Genomic DNA, 6000 nt, shown 5'->3' with positions numbered 1-6000 from the left:
AAACATCTTCTTGTTGTGCAAACAAACATGTCTCATCAGATAAATCAAGATAGACCAAGTTATCTTTTATCTGATCACCAATTCCAATCAAATTACCATCAACATCATAAATTTTTCCCTTCCCATGATGGAATTCAACTCTATATCCCAATTTTTTTTAGCTATAAAACATTCAATAGATTATAGTTAAGTCCTTCAACCCAGTAAACATTATCACATTCAATTTTCTTACTCAATTGAATTGTAACTTTACCTTTTACAACACATGGAATATCATTATCAAATTTAATACCACCACCCTTGCAAGGTCCAATGTCTTCAATTTATTTTTTATCACAAATCATAAGATAAACCACTATTAATTATCCATCTATCACTTTTGTTCACATAAGAAACTAATGTCATTTTCTCATTAGAATCAAAATCATTATTCAAAGCAACATAGACAACTTGATCACCATTAGTTTCAATTTTAGTGTTAGTTTCTTCTTCAACAATATAACAAGATTTATTACCTTTTTCATCCTTTTTCTTCTTGTAATATTGGTCATATCTTCTTCCTTTATACTATATTTCCTTTCTTTCATTCTTATCTTCCCATTCAACACATCTAGCAATAATATGACCAACCTTGTTGCAAGAGAAAGATATAATAAGTAATTTACCTTTATCTCTTCCAAATATTTTTGCAATGAGTGTTAAAAGTTCATCAATCTCATCATCATAAGTGTCACTATCACTCTTCACATTTTTGCCTTTTCTTTTGCTAGGAACCAATTGTGACATAAAAGAAAATTCAATTGTAACAAGCACAAAGTTATTAAAGTTAGACATCTCAGAAGTAGTAAGTCTACCAATTACGCCTTCTAAAGTCAAAGTGTTACTTGGAGTACATCTCAACTTTTGTATTGTATAAACTTTAATGTCATATATAGGGAGTAGAGTCCTCAATACCATTTTTATCATTGTTTGATCTTTGATCTCTCCATTTGCACCTCAAATAGCATTGACAACTTCCTTGACTCTTGTACAATATTGTACAATGTTCTCACATTCCATCATTCTCATATCATCAAATTTACCTCTTAGGATTTCTAATTTGGCACTTAGGACATGGTCATTTTCTCCATATATATGGTCTTCAGTTTGTCCTACATCTTCTTACCACTATCACATTCTTTTATATCATAAAAAATGACATACCTTAGGACTGAAGTAATCTCTGATATTGCCTGATTGTGTTATTTCTTTTCTTTAGCTACTAGATAGTCAGAGGAAGAGAAGTTATCTTCACATATCATTGTCCAAATTTTTTATAGAAGCATTACTAATACTATGTATAAAGCCTCATCAATTTTTTCGATGCAAGGAAGTTCTCCTTGTTTAGCTTTGGTACCTCCCTTTTGTGATTCATGATCTTTAGCTTTAAGTACCTTCAAAATTCCCTTTATAAGCACTATGTTTCAATACCAATTGTTAGAAAGTTTTGAATAACTATGAAGGGGGGGGGGGGTGTGAATTAGTTACTCACTCAAGGTCCATAAGTACCATTTGAACAATCAAATAGTAAACATTTTCTATTCTTCTTATCCTATTGTAACTCAATCTCTACTATATACTAATAAAAAAAATTACTATAGTTCACTATCATAATACAATAGACTTGTTGAATGTGAACATGTAAATGTAAATCACCATAAAACATTCAACTCAAGTTTGACACTAGGATTTAACATGGAAACCCAATTTGTGAAAAACCACCAGCAACATGTCACTACATTTTCACTCTTTGAAAGTGTGCTATGTTAGGAGCCAACTATATTAAAGGTTACAATACATAGTTCTAAATTTGACCTAGTTAGAAGATTTAATCATCCTATTAGGAGTGACCTTGTTAGAGGACTGTGATCATTCCATTTATAATCCCACCTTTCTAAATGATTTACACAGACTATTAAGTCCTTCAATGAATGTTAGGTCAACCTTTGATTAAAAGGATTTCAATACATATTGTTTAAAATGATTAGAAATAAAATTGTAGGGTTTAATTTGTATAAATACAACTCACTTCACAATTTAAGATCTATATTCAATTCATGTGCTAATTATCTGATAAGCCTTACTTGTCACCTTTTTTCTTGATTCTCTTTGGAACCCTTCAAGCATTCACCCTTCTCTTCAATGAAAAACTTAATCCATTTTTTTTGGTTTTCTTATCAACTTCAACAACTTTGTTCCATCTCAATAGGAACACATAAATTATTTTTCTATCTCTTTATATCTCACACTTGATGTTTATATTATGTCCTTCATGTTCTCACTCTCTCTTCATACACTTCAAAGTTTGGCTCTACACCTCCTAAAATAGGTAATTTTGATCCTTTGTTATTTTCACAACTGCCCTAGATCTTAGGGTTTATGATTCGATCCATTAGGTTCATTGTATTTGTCCATCTTCCTTCTTTTCTAGAAACTTATCATTGATTTTTTTCACTAGGAATTATACCTAATCCTCTCATTGAATTAAATGATCCAACTCATCAATCCTATCTTCAACATGGTTTCCATATCCCAAGAATTCAACTAACTCGCATAGAAATCATGATTCCTCACATGCATTTAGAATATTGTTACTCAACCATCGCTAAGTTTAGACACTTGGTCATTACTTAATTTTTTAAGACATTGTAGAAATTTTGGCTTGGAATTGATACTATTACTCGGTCGATACTAATGCTCATTCAACACTAAATTTGCTTGGCACTTACTATGGCTCAGTTTACACTAGCATCACTCAACATTTCTTAATCTTTCACTCAATTTCTTAGGAAAAATTTATATAGGTGATATAACTTGAATCATTATGTAAAGACTTGAGCATCAACATGATATAAACAACTACTCTATTTTGTCAAAGTCTAGCTAATCAAATGTCCATTATAGCTTCCTTCTCATAACTCAACTTTTCCTCTAGGTGCTTTTGTTATGAGTAATCTCTCAAATTATCTTGATAAATCAAATAGATATGAAATTTATATTAGGTAGAAACATGTCTCATTAGTATATTTTATATCAATAATAATATAACAATTGTTTAATTGTAATTTCCAATAGAAATACAAATCTTAGTCTTTGGAAATATTAAGAAAACTTGTAGCAATGCTCAAAGCTATTGAGAGAGTCTAGAGAAGAGGACTACTTCTTGATGATTTCAAAAATGATCAAGAAATATTTGCATCTAATCCTAAACCCAAAGTGGAGAAAGGTAAATAAAGAATATCAAAAGATTTTCTTAGAGAAAATTCAAGAGCTTATTTTGATCATTCTAATTTCTATGGAAAACATTAAATCTATGCTTTATTAGATTGGATCTCCAAGATTGAAAAATATGTTTATTATTAGACTATTTGTAATCATAGGAAATTGAAGATAAAAGCCACTTAATTGAGAAATAATGCATCAATTTGTGATGCAGGAGCATCTTGAGTCTTTTACTAATCTTGCATCAACCAAAAATATATCTTGTTTTCTGTACCAATCTTTTATTCATGATTTAGTCATTATTTCTATTGGTGTCATGTTGTGCCTAGTTAACATGATGATTTGGACCTATCCTTGATCCTCCTCCTAAGTGTACAGGTCTTGACCATTTTTATTTATAGAGGTATGAACCATTCTTTATGGCCCCTCTTTTCCTATGTTTTCCTTATAGTGAGGTGTGATGTCTAATTTGGCATGGTTTCTTATGTTAATGTGGTATGTTATGTAGTTAGGAGATGATTCCTTGAACATATGTGGATCCTCCTTGAATTGTGCAATGCTTTATGTTTCATTTAGCATTGGTTTTAGTTTACTCTTCTTATGTTACACCTATAATGTATTTAAATTATTGACTAGAAGAGTTGTGCCTTAGCTAGCTATATAAGAAGCTTAGTTAGAGAGAATAAAGGAGAAGAGAAGAAAAGAGAAGAAGTTGATATTATGAAGCGGGATAGGATTCAAATTTGGATTCTAACTTCATAAATTTATTGTACATGGCCAAAACCTAGAAGGCCTCATAGTTGGGCATGTTGACAAGTTTCTTTTAATTATTACGTCAATGTGGATGCCAATTGCCTAGCCTTATATGGATCTTTTTCCCATTTTTTTATGTGATGTTTATATTGCTTCTGTGTGTAACTCTAAGTAAGGCTAGTTGTATGTCTAAGTTCAAGTGTTTCTCCTTGAATATACCCTATCCTTGCATCAAGTGGTATAAAAGAGAGTTCTTTCTTATGGATTAGATCATGGGGAACCTTATTGGAATAGTTTATGGGTGACAAATATGAGATATGACCTATATAACTTTTTGGAGGTTATGATCTTGAAGGAACTATAGTAAAGATGGTTTGTGGTACAAGAAATATTGAAAATGCTAGAATACAACCAGACTTGAAGTTATGGAGATAGCCCACAAAATAGGAGTACAACTTGAAGATGTTAGCAATGGGGAAGAGGTTGTACCTAACCCTAATCCTAAACCTTAGTTTAAAAAAGATGAAAAGAGGCTTATCAGAGTATTGTCTAGTGGAAGCGCTAGACATTCTATTAAAGTTGCTTGGTATGACATGGAAAACATGAGACTAATGTGGTATTGGATTGGATCTTTGAAATGGAAAACTATTTTTAGCATGAAGGTGTTGGTGTAAAAAATTATTTACTTATTACACTTTACTTAAGTTTACTTAGGATAAATGCATTATTTTATTATTTATTAGGTGAGACACTTAGGAGTTTGCATACTCTTATGAGTTGTCATGTTGAAAACACTAGAGTTTGCATAACTAACTGAGTTGTCATGTAGACAACGTAGTTATTTGCACTCCTATTTTAGCACATGGTGTCTACAAAATAATTTTTCTTGCTACACCTTTGTAGGCTTATCCTCTCATCATCACACTTACTCTTGTGCTTAATGGATGATAATGCACTTCTCATGGACATGTGCTTGGTTGTAAGACTTATCAATGTGCTAACTCCTAGACATTCTAGAAGCATTCCAGAGGCCTTTATACTCATGCACTCCTAGTGTGTATGTATATGATAGAACATTGAATGACAATAAATCAATTTTGGATATTGTTATTTTGATTATACCTTGTTGGTCTATACTTGTGCTTGTGCTTGAGTTCCTTGATCTTGGGTAATTTTTCCCTAAGAAAAATTCTTACATGGTATCAAAGCTATACCAAATTCTTACATGGTATCAGAGTTGAGGAAATATCTCTTCACATAGCTGTTCGAGACCATAATTCTTGCTTCAGAACCTCAACCTAGATGTAGAGTATCACAGTCATTGGGAGCATCCAAAGCCAAATAAAACCTCACCATTGCATCTAGAACATCGATTTAGTGAAATTTGACTATAAATTCACCTACCCTGGGCTATAGTCAAATTTGAGGAATTTTTTTTTTTTTTGCAAACTAGCACTCGAAGGCTCAATTTGCAAGTATGGTATGATCTATTAGATCTGCAATTTATTTTAATTTAGATTGCTATTTTATTTATTCTCTGCAACTTTTGGATAATATTTTTTGAAATTATTTTGGCCTATTCGGCCTATAGAATTTTTTTTTTTGGTAGGAACCAAGTGGTGAAATCCCAACTCCTATAGGTGGAATATTCACTACACATCACAACATATTCCTTCTTATTTACAAGCAATTCCATTAATTGGTGGCCATTTTACAATTTTTTGGCATTAATTGGTGATCATATTACATCCACCAACAGACTCAATCTTGGCCAGCCACATTCTCCACAACTGACAATAACTCACCAGTGGCCTTAACCTATTTTTATCTCTGCAACATTTAATTTTTTATACACTTATACATTGCAAACTCACATGCATGTGTTGTTAAAATCCTCACATCAGTAGCATAATATTATCAGCTCGACCACTGACAAGTTCACATTCTAACCATGTTTCATTTTTTTGCTACTATAGCAACTATTGC

The sequence above is a fragment of the Cupressus sempervirens genome, chromosome 1 (genome assembly GCF_028749045.1).
Source record: "Cupressus sempervirens isolate cs-2001-9-10 chromosome 1, ASM2874904v1, whole genome shotgun sequence".
NCBI lineage: Eukaryota > Viridiplantae > Streptophyta > Pinopsida > Cupressales > Cupressaceae > Cupressus > Cupressus sempervirens.
The sequence above is the reverse complement of the archived record's forward strand: the minus strand, read 5'-3'. Positions refer to the sequence as shown.